The sequence below is a fragment of the Parasteatoda tepidariorum genome, chromosome 3 (assembly GCF_982258835.1).
Source record: "Parasteatoda tepidariorum strain Cologne lab strain chromosome 3, Ptep-v5.0, whole genome shotgun sequence".
In the NCBI taxonomy this organism is placed as follows: Eukaryota; Metazoa; Arthropoda; class Arachnida; order Araneae; family Theridiidae; genus Parasteatoda; species Parasteatoda tepidariorum.
This window is the reverse complement of record NC_141757.1, coordinates 83825706-83844579: the sequence shown is the minus strand read 5'-3', so window position 1 is coordinate 83844579 and position 18874 is coordinate 83825706. Positions and strand designations below refer to the sequence as shown.

The following is an 18874-nucleotide window of genomic DNA, read 5'->3' as shown; positions in this document are numbered from 1 at the left end:
TGCATAAAATGCTGAATTTAGATATATTTTTAATAATAAGGTTGGTCAGATATTCAAATTTCTTTCACCAAATATTTTTTTTCAAACATTAAATTAGAAACATTTTATTCTTTTATTAAATTGAAACTAAAACATTTTTTTTTATTAATCTCTCTGGAAAACGGCATTAAAATTAATTTGAGGAAGTTAAGACTATTTCATTCCTTCAGTCTCCCTTCATAAAGGGAATATTAAAACAGAACGAAATCTCCCACATCTGGGAAAACGTTCCGGTGGTCCTTTTCCCTTTTAAATTCCACCGAAGTTAAATTCCATTACGGATTTCTCCTCCACTCCGAATCTTAGACCATTGATTCGTGAAGTAGAATTCATTACGCAGCTTTTGTCTGTCACCCGCTAGATATCAACGCGGGAGTGTTTCTGACAATTATCGGCTTATTGCACAAGACACCCCAGCACGGGCACCGGTGGAAGACAAATGCACAAACCTGTTACGGAAGATCTCCACTGCATCCTAATTAAAATATTTCAAATGCCACTGCGAAAACGACGAGGAGAAAATAGGTTTTAGGTTATAGAACTAATGGAGTTCCACACCAAAGAACTTTCCTCTCGATTCTTTGGGCCATGCTTGGGGGATGGTGTCAGAACAGTAGTTCTTTGATAAGTTTTTGGCGGGTAGCGGAATAATCTTCCTTAAATCAGAGGGATTTTCCAACCTTTGAAAGTTTTTGGACTTAAACAAAAGATTAATGTAGATTTCGAATGAATTTGTTGCTTTAATGCGTCTGATATGAGTTTATAAGATTTGATTTATCTTTTTGAGTTCAAACTCATTTTAATGCCTTGAAAATTTTTCTTATCATTAACGAACGGCAATAACAAATATGCTGGTTATTTGTCAATCTGAATAATCTTCGTTAATTCATATGTATTTTCTTAACATTGAAAGTTTTTAAACTTAAACGAACAAAAAATCAAAGTATATTTCGTATGAATTTGTTGCTTTAATGCGTCTGGTATGAGTTTATAAGTTTTGATTTATCTTTTTGAGTTCAAACTCATTTTAATGCCTCGCAATATTTCTTATCATTAACGAACGATACTGACAAATATGCTGGTCATTTGTCAATCAGAATAATCTTTGCTGATTCATATGGATTTCCTTAACATTGAAAGTTTTTAATCTTAAACGAACAAAAAATTAAAGTATATTCGCATGAATTTGCTGCTTTAATGCGTTTGATATGACTTCATAACGTTTGATTTATCTTTTTAGCCTGACCGTTTTTGCTTCCCAGGTAAACTGGTATACGCATCGAATTCTAGCTGGAAAAGCTTCAAACCGCTACCGGGGATCAAATATCGGCCCTTCGCAATGACTGCTTACTGATTTAACTACTGTGTCATAAATAAAATTATTATTATTGGTATTTTGATAAATAAATTGGATCAGATTGATACTATCGACATCAAATTATATTATTTTTCAATAGTGATGTTGAAGGTATACAACCATAAAAATTAGTGTAAACTTTAAGATTTTAATGATTTTATTCAGCACAGACTTTTTTAGACGCATTTTTACAAGTAAAGACCATATTTATGTAGATAATTAATATCAATTTTTTTCCTAATTTGCTGATATGTGCAGAAAAGGTTTCATTACTTTTGTCGTACTAAACTTGATATTTAAACAAATTTACATTTTTATATTGAGACCTGTAATTAAAACGTTGTTTTGTTTATTAAAGATACATATTCTTCAATCTTCAACATTTTTACAAAATATCAGAGAGCTAAAAACAGTCGCAAAATCTGAAGTATATGTTTTTAACTTGAAACAATAGTTTTCGTGCGACTCAAGCTGCTTAACACCAAGACCAAGTCTTTCTTTAAATATCAGCAATTGTATCTCTAACATTTTTGGTTGGGATTCATTTTCAAATTGCCGATTATCTCAAGTTATCACACAGCATTTTAAAATGAAAACGCATCATAAATAACATTTAAAGGTAGGTAAATGTGACAAAACATAATCAGAAAAAATAGAAATTATTGATATTTGCAATATGCCATATTTCCCCAGCTGATAGAGATTCACAATTTGAGTAAAACCGTTATATTTTAGTAAAACCAAGCACAAATTTTCCACTTCTTTTCAGGTGTAGCTATGAACAAAAGTTTATGTGCAATACTAATACAGTTAAAATGAATAGCGTACCCCGTGAATACCTGCATCAAAAATTAATATACATTTTCATAGTTCTCGTCAAAAAGAAAGTCAGAAAAAGTATACTCATTAGGAGTCATGTATTAATATTTATGTGAGGGAAAAAAACTACAAATCAGCAACTGTAACAAAACAGTCGGGGTGAACAACTGATTGAAAACAGAATCACCTGATGAATCCTGGAGATGTTTCTAATAACCGCTTTTCAATTGGCAAACAACCAGGTTTTTATATTTTTTGACCGAACTCAACTGTCAAAGAAGTAAAGAAGGGGAGGGAAGATTATACATAGGCTTTTAATCCATTTTATTTAATTTTCACAAATAAACTGGTAGTGGATATTTTCTCTATTGGTAGTATCCTTCGATATGTGTAAAATACAAAACTGCCATCCACTCACAATTTGAGATAAAAGAGTGCGTAATTTAGAATCTGTTAATTCTTTCTGGCGAAATTATGCCAACTCAATTTTGCAATTAACAGTTTTTGATAGATAGTTAAATAGTTTACAGTTGCCTGATTTTAAATTTTTGTAAATTATTTTTATTTCATTGCAATAAACGTTAAAAGAAATTTTTATCGTCCTCCAAATCAGTTTTAATCAATTTAAACTACATTAAAATTAAATTTTAAAAAAAATATAAAAATATGTAGAAATAAGTTTTTTTAAATTACTTACTCAAAACCGCAAACCGCATCATTTTATTGTATTTAAAATGGGAGGAAAAATTAATAGAAATTCAAAAAATAATCAAGCCCTATTTTTCCTTATCCAATAAGGTGACCACCCCCCCCTTTTATCTCCTACTTTTTTAAAAAGGTATTGTGCTATATAATAATACTAAATCATCAAAAATTTGCTAATTTCAACAAAAAAAAATCAAGAAAAGGCAAATTAAAAACTTAATCTAAAATTCAAGATGGCAAGGGTAGAGGCCTCTTGATAGATTTCACTTTTCCTCACTTAAATATTTATTCATGGCTCCTAGTAAGTGTAATCTTTGACTTCAGTCTTAACAAAAATTATATTAATTTTAATCATCGCGGCACATATCGTAATAAAATTGAAAAGGTAATTTATTACTAAATATTCAATAGTCATAATTAAATTTATAAGTTGGCTGTTTAGTTGAAATCAGAACTTCGATCCTGGTCTTTAAAAAGAGAAAAATCAGAGTCACCCACAAAGTGGCTAGAGTTTAATTACCACTTCCACTTATCAGAAGTGCGATGTGTACGTGAAATCATCAAACGCAAACACAAAGGGTTCGCTGCCTTTGAGCACTCATTAATTCCATCCTGACAACCGATTGGTGCCTCAAACAATTGACTGCGTCCACACGTATTTGGAATATTCATGAACTTCCCCAAGGGCCCTCTTAATTTCCGGTGAACTTTCACCAAACGGAAGTGACTTGGAAATTGAGGAAGTACCCCCAGAATACTTGTCCTCAAGTTTCTGTCCGCCAAAGAAGAAAGATAGAGGCGTGAGAAATTCTTCAAAAAATGTCCTTTAAAGAATATTCAAACAACTTGGCGTATCGATGTTAAGATTCTTCACCCTTAAGGGAGTTCTTGATCATCGCTAATTGGTACAAACCGCTATTGAATTCCCAGTTGCTGTTTGCCAAGTGATACCAGCAATCTAATAGTTTGGCGGGAGAAATGGCGATAATTTGACCGGATTAGAGCCGCTGCGTAACTCATTAGCATTTTCTATGATGTTGGAATTTTTCTTGCTGTGAAAACTGTTAGAAGCTAGGGAATTTTGTTTCGAGGGAGGACACTTATTTATTTTTGTTTTTGGTTGTTAAATCATTCACTGAGACGAGGATTTATGGTTCTTTGTGAGTATTAATCATAATTTTTAAATGAGCATGAAAACAAATTTCTTAAAGAGATTTAAATTAAAGCCACAACGATGCTAACATAGCAAAATATTTGAAAGAAATTAGTTTGATTATGATATTAAACATGCTTATATATTTTGATAAATGTTGCTTTATTAGAAAAGAATTTTAATTAACAGATATCATTTAAGAACTATTTTTAAATTCCGAGGAAGTTTCAAAAACTAGAGATGCTCGCTGTTGCCCTACAACCCCCAAAATCATGATGCGACTTTACCGGAATCACTTCGTGATCTCAATATGTATTACTCACTTTTCTGTTATCATAATTATTCACAAAAGAGAAATTGCTGGCTACTTCAGTGAAACATTATTTTATTTAATGTGAAGTTTAATAAATCTTTAGAGAGAAGAATAAAAACATTTTTGAGCTACGTGAAGATACGAAACTTTTTAGGATGAAAAAGAAACTTTTATAAATGGCTTCAAAATTAGCAGCAGCAAAGTAACATTTTAAGAATATAACTTTCATCAAACTAAATGCTAAAAATAAGTTACTGCACCCCATTACTTTTTCTAAGGCAATTTTCACTAACAAATCATTTGTTTAGTTTTTTTACATAAAATAAAACGATGTACTTTTCTCTTTTTTAAACCATTTGAGTTTTGTTCATGCGTAAAATCGAACGAAAGTTTAGATGATTTAAAAAGTCATTTATACTTTGGTTATTACATTAATATTTGTGTATTTTTTGCCCATTACCCAAAACCTATTTTTTGGTTACTTTCCTTCATTTTGAATGCAATATCTCTAAATATTTTAGCTCGAATTACTTCGAATTTTTCATAAATGTTTTCTAATGTTCATTAATGTCTAGGGAATAGACTACGGACTAGTTGATTAAACTATTATTTTATATTTTTAAGCTAAAATAAAAATAACTAATTGTAATATTCGGTCTTTTCAGAAAATAAGTTACAATATTTGCTGTAAAATATCTCGTAAATTATATTATCTCTAATGCGTAGTCTGTCAATGAAGTTTAGTTCTTATGAGTAAAACAAGAATAATGCAAAAATAATACATTTCAATAAATCTATGTGATTTTGACTAGAGGTCAATTTTTTGACCAGTTTTCACCCCATATTTTCTGAAATAATGTTTTTTTTTTAATTTTTTATACAATTTTTTAATGTGTAATACTCACATAAATCGAAATTTAAAAAAATTCTAAAGTAAAGATTTCTATATTAAAAATTATTAAATATTACTTATGAAGCTATCCAGCTACCTTAACTATGTGATTCGTTTATTAAAACTTCTTTAATAAAAGGATTAAAATTTCTGGGCATACATATTACTAAAGAATTTCATATTTTCAAAATATAATAACATTCTTGACTTAGAAAATCAATATCGCATTAGTTTATGGATAGGTGGTACGTTTTTAAGAATATTAATATTGTAACATACGAATTGAGTTTGATATATATGTACTATATATAATGAAGGTTATGTATAAAGCTATTGAAAGTAATGCCAAACATGATAATTAAGCTTACATAATTAAATGCTAGAGATATTTCAAATCAAAAATAATATATTCAACGTAATGATCTTATTAGCATTATATACCAACTGGAACCAAAAAAGCAGCAGAACCGCAGGGAAAAAAACGGTGATAGAAATATGAAGAATCAGTTAAAAAATTTAGACATATGCAAGTCTATACCACAATGCAAAATTATACATAGCAAAAGCATTTGCTGGATAGTTGTTGGTATGGTATATAAGTAGGTACTTTATACGTCATTCTAGAGCTGCAGAATGGTTTGCCGGCGACTGTCTCGGAAGCAACTCTGAGGATGATCCGGAGACATGCCATCCCAATTTCGATCCTCCGCAAAGAGGACCTCATATGTGAGGCCACTTCTTCAATTTAGACATAGATCTGAAGAGAAAGGAAATTTTCTCCAGATCCCTGTACCCATGATACTGCTCAGCGACCGACCACAGGACTTTCAAAGATTTCATGAGCACATATACCGCAACTATTCTGTGGTCTTAACGGAGTCGAGGATAAAACCTCTGTTCCTTCGAACCGAAATACGATACTCTAACCAACCGCTGGGGTTGTTGATATGTATTCAGAAGTTTTTCCGCGGTGTTGTTCTCTTGCTTACTGAATGGAACTCTTACATCTAATATATATAGAGATTTGCAAGAAGAAGCTTTAAAATTGCCCAGATAGATTAAGTTAGCAAAAGTGAAAGATACCGGAGTAAGTTACTACTTGGCGAAGTTACTCTTAAACTTCGCTTTCTTACTCCACGTTATAAATATGTTAACTGTGAACAGCATTTTCTCCACCAGCTAAAGGACTCCTGTTAATTACACCAAAATTGCGCAAATTAATTAATCTTTAAATTCGTAATGAAAATCATCTCTAACTTAATGTGCAATTCCTTTGCAAAACGTTCTTCAAAAAAATAATTCCACGGTAAAAAAATTTTTTTTTTATTAAAACACAAATTAGGCAGCACATAATAGCTAAAATAACCTGATAAGAGTTTTAGAATTCTAGTGGCTACTGGATATAACTCAGCAATACATAATACATTCTGAGTGGGTTGAATTATTTAATTAATTATAAAATGAAATTTTAAATAGTTTATGTTCTCTTATAATTTTCTATTTAAAATTATTTTATTTAAATAAATACATTTCATCAATTATTCATAAAAAAAATTATTATTTATTTTAAGCATTATGTATTTTAACAAATAAGGTTATTCTTTTAAATGATTGCTTATTTTTTTTTCTTTCAGAAGAATAAACCGTATCAGATTACATGACATCATTTATGTTATGTTACTGAAGAAAATTTTTGGAATTAGCAGGTCAGTTTAATTAAAATACATTATTCACATAATTAATTGTTATCTTTTCATCTTCAGAAATATCATTATAAGACATTATTATCATTTATTATATTGAAAAATATCGATAACAAATTAAGTAAGATGCTGTTTTTAATAAAATTCAATTACAGAATTTAGGAGAAAAATTTTTAATATTTTATTATTTCATATTCCAAATTTATGTTCATTTAATGACATTTGATTTGAAATTTTAAAACATAAAACCATAAAAAAGCCAACAAATGTTTTTAAGAACTTCAATGTAATGCTACGCATGTTAAGTTCGTATACTTTGTATACTATTTTTCAGAAATATAAATGTTAACTTCAAATGGCTACTTTAACAATTAAAAAAATGTTGCTAAATTTTCCATTATTGACATAATATCTGTTTCCAGACCAGAAAAACTGAAAGTGATTATGTGGATATGGGTTACTCCCCACAACACATGTCATTGACAGGTTACGCCATGACCAGCTGGTCTAATTCCCCCTACAGCAAATGTATCAGTTGATGATAGTATATTTTTTCCTTAAACAAAAATTCATTAGATTAATAACCAAAGCAATATAAAATCTATGTAATAGCTTTTTAAGATCTACTTATGGTTTGAATTCTTAGTTTATCTACTAAATGATATTTTATGTAGAAAAAAGAGAAAGGAATAATTTAAATTGTAAAAACAAAACCCATTTGTTTAAAAAATGTTTTTTTTTTTTGCTGTTAGAAATGACAAAAAAAATAGTATAAAACTTTTTATCAGCAACAAACAATTATAAGCATATTAATATAGAAAAAAATTTTATCACCTCATTGTTTATAAAAAAAACTACTATTATATTTTACATTTAACATTAAATACAATGATATTTTACAACATTGTTCACTCAAAATTAACGTATGGTATTATTTGAAAAAAATTTATTTAGTACATAGCGAAGCAAATTTTGGTAAAATTACCGTACGGTATGGTAATGATATTTCAGGTTAAAAAAAAATTAAATAAACAATTCTGGTTATAAAAACTGAAGTATACGGAATTAAAAATATTTATTTGATAATTTTTCTGTTCATTTGGTAACGATTTGCCGGAAATTCTGATTTTTAAAATAATAGTTCTTATTACAGCACATGTAATAAAATACAAAACTAAAAAGTAAATTAAACAGAATTAATTGTCTTTATGTCATGCTCTAAGAAATAATGATAAAATTACTATATTTTACCACATATTATAAAACCATATTTTATTGTTACCAAACCATATTTTATTATTACCATTACCAAAGTGCTTCGGTATAAATTACCGAGCTTTTTGCTGTCCCCATAGAGCCAAAAGCACTTTCAGTTTTACCTTATTCTTGTAGTTTTGATCATGCTTTTTCTAGTAGTGTAAAGTAAAAACTAATCAGGTATATATTTTTATTTGTATGCCAGACGATGATTCTGTTTATCCTATTTTCCCAGGAGTAAGCGAGCAGCCTATATTCTTCCTGAAAACAATATTTCAAGGTTTCAGACTTTTAAAGCAGCTAGGCTGATAAGGCTTGAGTATTGTTGTTAACAGTCTGTAGAATATTATTTATAAAATGAAATATTATTTTTAAGAATAAAAATTTAATATGATATAAAATATTGTGTGATATATCATGTGAATTAAATATTTAATGATATTCAACGAAGCTCACAAATTAAGTACATAATAGTTTAAATAGTTAGCTATTTTAAGCTATATTATCTATAACTTACATAAATATAGTTTAAAGATATAGATAAGCTAAATAAATTTATCTATAAAAATAGTTATATAAGCTATATAGCTTATAAAATAATTTAACTATATTTACCCATTATAATATACCTTTTAAAAAAATTTCTAACTAAGAAAATATTTATTAAAAATCATTGAGTAATACCAGTATTTGTAAAATATTTTTGAGTCCTAAGTAATGTAGCTGGGAGGTAACTTATTAAATATTAATAAATCAGATCACAGAAGCTTCTCATTTTTTTTCAAAACGTGGATTTCTTTATTTTGACATTTTGTAGATCATTTATAATCAGCATGACAGCATAAAGTACACTATCTTGAGATGGACAAAACCAAACATCATGAATTACAGTTACAAAGTCACACAGTCATAAAATAGCATAGTATTAGCAAAATGTTTTTTTTAAGTAGTTTGTTGATAGAGATTTTTCTTATAGTTATTGTTTGTACATACTTAATTCATATTAAATGCTAAAATTAGAAGTGAAACGTTTTCAGATCATTCCTTTATTCATTATATCCAATATTTTAAACGTACTGAATAAAAAGTAAAAAAGACTTAAGTAAAAAAGAGCTTAGTTTATTTCATCTCATTTTAGCTGTATCCAATATCTACTGTGTATCTGGTTAAACTGCGGATTAAACTATAAATTATATTTGTGAGCAATTTTTATTACAAAAACAATTTATGAAAATGTTTTATAGTGATTTTGCCACCGTTTGCATAAAAATACATCTAAATTTAGGATATTTTCAAGCTGTTGCATTTAATTTCATAACAAACCGATGAATTTTAGAACTAATTTTATCTATTTTGAGAAATATCGACGAAACATTTATTTGCTACGTTTCCTCTATAAGCTTTTATACATGACTCCCTATTAGATGTCATAATTTTTTTTTTCTTTTACTTCATTTTCCAAGAAAAATATACAAAACATGTCATATTTTTTTTTAATTTATCCTTTCTTTTTTTAAAAATTGAATGTGGTTTGAGATTGCTTTGAATCTTTTATATGTGCTCTAGTATCGTACGGCTTGGAAGATATTTTCTAATTAACTGGAATTTAAATTTCTTATTTCCTCCAATTAATATTTTTTTCGAAATTGTTTTAAACATTACTGTATCATAGAGGCTTAGTTTTTTAACTGAATGAAACTTAACATAATGAGGCATTTCTTACGGCGAGAAAAAAGTGTGGTCAAAGCAACCAGAATATGATAAAATTTACTGTGTTTTGATAAAATATGATTAAATTTACTCTATGGGAATACAAAAACGAGCGGTAATTTTTATCGCAGAGCTTATTTAGTTTGGTAAATGCAACAATAAATTATAACTTTATAATAAAAGATAAAATTTAGTAAATATGGTAAAATTTAGTAATTTTATTATGATACTATTAAGTACAGCAGTGTTTCCCAAAGTGTGGTACGCGTACCCCCAGGGGTACGGGAACAGTTTAGCGAGGGTACGCGTTCTTAAGCGAAATATCTAGCAACAAACGAAAATTTCAAAAACTTTTATTTAAAAACAAAGCTAGCCATGAAAATTTACGATTACGTATTTTTCTATTGGCTATTTTTTCAACCAGCTGTGATTTTCAACTTCTGTGCAATTTTTTTCTAGTAAAAAACACATTCATTTTTTTATTAGTGGTACACAGCGTTACGAAAAATTAAGAAAGGGTACACAAAAGTCATTAGTTTGGGAAACACTGAAGTACAGTATAAAAACCATTTATTCGTTTAAATTTACTTTTAAGTTTTGTATTTTTTACTAAATGTATAGTAATAAGAATTATATTTTTGAAACCCAGAGCTCCCTGTAAACTGTTAACATATGAACAGAAAAATTTCGAAATTGATATTTTAAATACCATATATTTTCGTTTATGACCACAATTATGTTGTTTTTTTTTTTGTATTTATATCCTAAAATACCATTACCATACAGTTCGATAATTTTGCCAGAGTTTTTTTCTCTCTGTGTAAAAAGCAAATGAATATTATTTTCATTTCAATTAATTTTAATGATTCGCAGAAGATATATTTCATTAAAATAATCATAAAACGTCGAAAAAATAAGCTTCATTTACCAGTCCATTCATCGTATAGCTTTTACAATCATTTATTTAATTTTTCTTACCACTTCTCCATAAAAATGAAGAGGAGATTATTCAAATATTTCTAAAGAGAAGTATTCTGGCTTCCAATATCTATCTAAAACATTGCCAAATGACTCATTATAATATCTCTCCCATTAAAACTAAAAACATTTGCGGATGCGTTTGGCTAAAATCGCTTAGCATATCAAAAAAGTGACAAAGAAGAAAAAAAATAGCGGTTGTGTACTCTAGTAGGGGAAAAAAACTATTTCTTCAGAAAAATAACGCTAGCAAAATTCCCCAGAGGGAGATTTGAGATAGGGAAGACGAAGTTGTTTATTTTTGTCATGTGGATATATGCATAACAATGACTTTTAATTTCCCACAAGATGTCATTAGGACCTGGTGGTTTTCCCTAAAGGGAGCATTTCACTTTAACAAGAACTTAAATGAACACAAGAAAGGCTTACTTTGAAGGAGAAAATGAGCTATAAATTTAATAAATACTTCTTGATTTATTTTTACGCAATGCATGGTAGCATTAAATTGTTTTTTAATTAGATGAAATCATGTTTTTCTTTTCATTTGTTGCCTCTAAAATTACGTTTGGTCTTTATAGAGTAGTGAAAACTACATTTTACACCTGTGTTTCCCAAACTTATGACTTTTGTGTGCCCTTTCTAAATTTTTCGTAGCGCTGTGTACCACTAATAAAAAAATGAATGTATTTTTTACTTAAAAAAATTGCACAAGAGTTAAAAATCACAACTGGCTGTTGACACCACTAATTATTAACTGTTGAATCTGCAAATAATAGTCAATAGAAAAATACGTAATCAGAAATTTTCACGGCTGGCTTTGTTTAAAAATAAATTTTTTTGAAATTTTCGTTTGTTGCAAGATATTTCGCATAAGAACGCGTACCCCCGCTGAACTGTTCCCCTACCTCTGGGGGAACGCGTACCACACTTTGGGAAACACTGCTTTACACCAATTTTTCAATGCTGTTTTCATCCCTATGATTTGTGCGGCCATCTGCCAATTACTGCAGAAATTACAAAATAACTGGGGGGAAAACAATAAAAGGTTTTGTTTACATAAATGTGAAAAGATACTAACACTAGAGAACTATTTTCTCTTGTTCGTTATGCTTTCACACACTTGATAATTTCTCATCTAGTTCATTTGTAATTATAAGCACAATATTTATAAATTTGATTATTTATGAGAGCAGAAGGTCAAGTTTATAGCAAATTCTTGCAAAAATTTGAAACTAAATTAATTTTCTTTTATAAATCAACAGAATCAGACCTATCACTTTTTTTATAAGTGTGCTTTTCCTACATATAAATCCTTTTTTTTTTAAGTAAGTTTAAAGTGTTTAATTTTATAAGACACCTGATTTATATTCCATTCTACTTTCAATCTTTATTACTGAACTTCATATAACTCCTTTCAAAAATATTCTCTTTCAATAAGCAATCCACGATTCTTTTTTTCTTCAAAAATAGACAACATAAATTTTTTAAAGAAAAATATCTATAAAGTAATGCTCGAAATATATCATGTCCCGAAACTACCATCATTCCCTTCTGCACTTTGCCACTTATATTCTCTGGGTGGGGACATGCAAGCGATTTTTGGGGTGTTTTGTATCGGATATTTGTGGATCTGTCGTTACATATCCCTCGTGAATATCATCTTTTCAAGCTCGTAGAGGGAGGGAAGACAAACAGTTCCCGTAGATGCGAGCATTTGTTTTATTCATGGGCCAGTTTAAGCGTTATTTTCCTTTCGATTCCATGCCTTGGCAATTCCGGTCTTCTTTTACGATCAGTGACGTCATTCTCGAAGAAAGGGGTTGTTGTCGCTGGAGTTCTCGGTTCTGAAAATGATTGGAAACGACATGTTGTTCGATGGACCAAATCGAGTTGAGATTGTTGTGGCTGATTTGAGAGTGATTCAGAAACGGTATTTTGTAAAGCTAAATGAGAGCAATCTAACGATACTCAGAAAGGAGATTTAAAGAACTTATTTCAAACCGTAGCAGTTTAGAATACTTTCTCTTTTTTTAAAAAAAAAAGTATATATATACGTAGGGATTTAGAATAATTCAGAAACATTTAAAAATAATTTTTAAAATCCAAATGCTAACAGAGTCACAGAACGTTTCATATATGTGATTAGCGATCTTACTCGTGTAATTTACGTATCTCCTATTCATGTACTTTTTTTTAAAAAAATTCAACAAACATTGAAAAAGAATAGTAGGGGAGAGTGGGGTCAATTGTAACATTTTTTACTTAACTATTTTTAACTAACAAAAAATCCAATATGTTATCAGTATTAATTGACAGACGAGTAAAGTAGACTATTCTCTAGTAGAAAAAAAAATAAATACCTTATTTTAAATGTTATTATATAAGTAATTAACAATTTTCGACAGTCGTGCGCTTGTTACAATTGTCCCCACTTACGGGGTCAATTGTAACAGTTCATAAATTCAACTAAAACATAGTTAATTATACATAATATCATAGTAGTGATATATTTTTTTATGGATCAAAATAGTAGTGATATTTTAGGAGTAAAAATAATAATGAGCAGAGACCTAAAGGGTTAAACTTTTAACTTTAAGGGGTTAAAAATTTTAATTTATGCTGTGAAAGGTGACAAATAAAATAATGCACATGCAACATAATATAAATGATATAGGAAACTATTGGTGGTTCTTAAAGAGTTAAGTAATTGTTTGTAAGCATAAGATTATTTATTTTCAGCTGTTACAATCGTCCCTTTACTTATTGTTACAATTGTCCCCAAGACGCCATTTCAGCTTCATTTGTTAAAAACAATGCTAGTTAATTAAATAAACTAATCTTTTTTTTCTGAAATGTTAATTAAGGTGTTCACTTACATATTCGGTTAATAATTTTTATTTATATAAACAAAATTACTTTGTTACAATATAATATTCTAATACCAAAAAAATTACTTACGTAGCGTGAAAATATCTTTTGTGATGTAACTATTTCAAAAGTACCTAGAAATGGTTGCCAGCAGGGGTGTACATGTAGATTTATTAAATACACCTTGTGCGCCTCCTAAGAACCAAATCTAAAACCCGACACTCGAAATTTTTGCTCTGTTACAATCGTACCCTGTTACAATTGACCCCACTCTCCCCTATATAGTATTTGTTACGTAAAAAAATTTTAAAAACCTTCTAAACTTATTTATTTACAACCCGTTTTTGGCATCGACTACTTAAGCGCTTTTATTAATACCGAAGGAATTTTAAACATTACAAGTATGAGGCAAAATTACACGTTTTGCCAATGGCCACAGGACAGCTAAATATGGCAAATAGTGATTATTATGAATGGTGATTCTGTAATGGCAAGTGGTGTCTGTTAATCGCTATTTTTTCGTCAAAAATGCACGTGCCTTTTATTATTTGTAAAAATTAAATATGAATTACTAAGATTACTTTATAATGCACAGAAATGTTCAAATGTTTTGTAATGTTCAGAAAATTATTTTATTTCAAGCGTGTTTCTTAAATTTTTTCGTGACTTTAAAAATGAATCTTATAATGCTTACAATATTTTGAAATATGCATCAAAAGAAATGTGTTACATTACTAATATTACTAGTTTTTTTTAATCGTTTTTAATTTTTTGAAAAGTGGCTACTGATTGAAATACTATAACTGATCTCTGACCAGCATCAATACTTCCAAGAGTTATGACGTATTTCAAAGCTTATTAAAATCAGGATTTATAGGTTTATAGTATTATGAAAAGTATATATTTTCTGGTAAGAGCGTTTAAAAATATTTCCAAAACACTAGTAAGAAAATTTTTACACGGCAAATGCATGCATAGAGAAAAAACATTTTGTATGAAGTATTTAAAAATAAATGCTATCATGAATGAAATCTCTGCAGTTACTTATCGTCAACACTTTTAGATTGTTCAAAATCCTTGAACGTTTATCAAAGTAACTATGCATTAAACTAGATCTAATGAAAAAGAAATTTCGTACAAAAAAAATTGCCTGTTTTGTGACTCATTTATACCACTTGAGTTATTGATGTAAGTTGTAACATAATTCATACCTGAAATTATATGAACGAAAAGTTTTGATTCATTCCTGGGAGTGATATATATAAACAAATCTCTGAAGTTTATAAATGCTGATTTTCAGGAAATATGATATACTTTAATTCAACTTTGAGAAAAAAGAATTGTCAGAACTACCATAACATACCAGTAAAATTTACCTTGTTTCCCTAGCTTTATAGGAAAATAACCGAATCTTAACCAAAGCGCTTTGATAAGGATTTGGATAAAATTAACAATCATATATATATGGACATAAAGTATTTAATAAAATTTGGCAATTTTATCATGATATCGTTGAGCATGGCATGAAAAACATTTATTTGATGAAATTTCATACTTTTCAGCCTTGAATTTTTTACAAAATGTGTAGTAATAAGAACTATGATTTTAAAAACTAAAAATTTCCATTTAACCGTTACTATATGATTATGATAAATTACCAACTGAATGGTTTAAATATCGTATATTTTAATTTTATTACCAGTATAAAGTTTTTTTTTTTGCAAGAAATGTCATTACCAGAATTGTTTTCTCCGTGAAACCTGTTATAATCTTTGTTAATAGCATAGGTTTCGCAATTTTCCCATTCACCATACTTTTCTCCTCTTTGTTACCATGGTCTTGTTTTTCCCCCATGCCAGTATATTCCAACTTCTTGTTGAAACGTACTACCGATTGAAAAAAGATTTGTCGTTCCTAGAGAAAGGGGTAAAATTGAGGAACCTTGTGGCTCATATACATACAAAGCTTGGTTATATATACATATATATATAAATATAGTTAAACGCTATAATGTATGGTTAAAAGCTATAAGAGGGAGTTATTTGTACTACCACGTCATCTGAAATGATCAATGTGATAGTACACTTTTATACTAAAAGTTGTATAACAAAGTTTTACTATACATAAATTACTTTTGAGATAATTTATTGGTAATAATTGTTTTTCTTAATATCTTTTTGTCAAATAATACGAAAAATATTTTATAATTAAAATTTTATATTAAAGAAAGTTACAGTATCTAAAAAAAGAAGCGACTTAGAACTTAAACTCGAATGATTACTTCCTTAATTGACACAATGAAAGAATAAAGTTAAAAATAACTACTTACATTGTTTGTTTAGAATGTTTCTATCCTTCGCACGAGTAGCTTTTTAATAATTCTTTCCTTTTTTCTTTTGAAATGACGATTATGATATTATAAAATACGTATTTCATAGAGAAAAGTTAAATTAAAAATCATACGTACATTTATAAAGTAAAATCTATTTAAATAGAGAGCTTTTCTTTTAATTAAAAATAATCGGAAATAATCCGATTTAATTCCTTTTTGAAATGTGATTGAGTGGAAAATGATACGGTACATTTTGTAGAAATAAACTTGTATAATTTTTTTCCTATTTACTGGAAATACATTCGGATTGTTATAGCTAAGAATAGGCAAGTCAAATAAATAAAGTACGCTATAACTCTGGGAGCATATTTCGCCTAGTGAAAGAATGCTTTATTTTTCATTTTTCAAAAACTTTGTGAAAAATATGAGATTAAGAATTTAGCGCTATAAATGTTTTGTCATTTCAAATAAAAAAGTAAATAGGTGCATAATTATAAACTTTGATCTTTCATTCTTAATTCTTATTTATTTATAATTTCAGGAAATTACACTCTTTGTAGAATCCACGCTGATTTCAGTTTGAATTTTTTAGAAAAAGGATTTCTCAAAATTGAACTAAACTGAAAAAAAAAATAACTCCGAAACAAATATGGTCAAATTTTGAAAACCATTATTGAGTACAGTGGCATGCTCCAATATGAAGTTACAATGTATGCTGTTACAATACAATTTCGAGCATATCACATTATACTCAATAATGCAATAATAGCATTTCTGTTGAAAATAAAAGTATTCTGTAATAAAACCAAAATATACGGTATTTAAACCGTTCATATGGTAACGATTTATCGGAATTTCAGGTTTTCAAAATTATAGTTTTATTGCTGTGCATTTAGTTAAAAATACCAAACTAAAAAGTAAGTGAAACGGAATAAGTGGTTTTTTATGACATGCTCTCAGGTATCATGATAAATTACCAAGTTTTATCACATATTACGAAATCTTCTCTTATTTTTAATGTTACCAAAATCATTACTAAAACGCTTCGATAAAAATTTCTGGATTTTTAATGTTCCCGTAAAGTAAAAAACACGATAAATTTTACTATATTCTAGTAGCTTCGACCATACTTTTTTTCTCGGTGTGTACGTGGGGTTTCAAATTCAACTATATTTGTTTTGACGCTAAATTTTTGCACATTTTTGCTTAATTTTCAGAAACAGTGTTGTCTTAATTTGCATGTTATTTAAAACCGAATATTGCGCATAGTCTGATTTTAAGCATTGTTTTCACTGTATGCTTCTTTTTATCTAATGTAATACAAAACATAAAATCCTAGGTTCAGATCTTTTCAATAGTTTCCAAAGAGTATGTAAAGCCCCAACTACCTTAAAATAAATTTTATTATGCACTGATAACAATACACATAATTCTATAATATTTTTATTTTAGTTATAATTTGAGCTTAAATAGTAGCAAGATTAAAACTTATCAAAAACTGCAACCAAATCTAATAATATTTCAAAATTTATCTCAATAAATATAAATTAGATTCAACAGCAGCACAGAATAAATTAAAATTTTAACAAACGAATAATTTTCTCATTGCAATAATGATTTCAAATAATATCTATCTGAATTAAGTACAGCTCAAAGATATATTATTATTATGTCAAAATTGAAAATGAGAATGTATTAGCCAAGTATTTTGAAACAATCTTCTTTATTTTCTCAAAATAATCTTAATCAAAATACATATAAAAGTGACTTTATATTTAAACTTGTAAATTTCAAAAGAAAAGAAACGTATATTTCTCAAAAATTATCCCTCTGCACAATTTTTAACTTTATTTGCGATTCAAGAAAAGCTGAAAGTGTGATGTTCCAAGACGTTAATTCCATTTCAAATATGATTACTGTAATCTAAAGCCTGATTTTCGAAAACATACAACTGCTACTCAGAGAAAGACAATACGTCTACTCCGTTGAAAATAAACGTCTCTTATTCCTTTTATTTTAATCCTCCGTTCACGATGTATTTTATTATTCAATTCAAATGCTGAATCTAATTATGGCATAATAATTTTTTTTTTAGATTTTTGAGACTTAAAAAAATAAAAAGGGGTAAAATTAACAAAGGTTAAGCAATTTTACTGGTAATTAACAAATAAAACATTAAAAAAACAGTATTTGAAGAAGTAATCAATGAAACATGTTAAAGGAATAAAAATGAGTTTTAAGTTAGTATTAATTTGCTAAATCAACAATGCACCATGCAGAGTTTTTTCTTCAAAATTTTGAACTTTGGTCTTTCGAGTAAATATGCAGTTGGTAATATTTTCAACGAAGGAACAAGGAACACTTAAAAAATTTATTTCAAAAATATGCACCATGTCACATCTATTTTTGGGACATAAACAATTTGTAAGAGTGTTCTTCTTTAAAATAGTGCAATGCACTTTTCATTCCAGTTGAAACATGCTATTGTTACCAGAGACAATTAAAACTTAAATTACAAATTTGAACCTCAAACCTATATTTTTAGTGCATAAATATGTTTAACGGGCGTTATTTAAAATGCCTCCAGATATTTTACAGTTAAAAAATGGCAATAGAATAAGGAAATATAAAGAGTAAAATATTTCTAAATTTTTAAAATACAATTGGCTACTTGCACTTCAAGAAAAAGAAGATCATAAATACCTACACGTTTGAGCTACGACGTGAGCTTCAGCTGATCGTTTCTAA

General features: G+C 28.3%; 1 protein-coding gene across 3 annotated transcripts in view; it reads left to right on the top strand.

The window, feature by feature from the left end:
• The window catches only part of LOC107449163 (uncharacterized), a 207075-nt gene that overhangs the window by 61149 nt on the left and 127052 nt on the right, over window positions 1-18874 (top strand). For 2 of the 3 annotated variants that reach the window (XM_087159716.1, XM_087159715.1), the window contains exon 2: window positions 6913-6984. The exons of the other annotated variant lie outside the window; for it this stretch is intronic. The gene's annotated coding sequence lies outside the window, so the exon portion shown is untranslated. The remainder of the gene's footprint in view (window positions 1-6912; window positions 6985-18874) is intronic. 3 annotated transcript variants of the gene reach the window in all.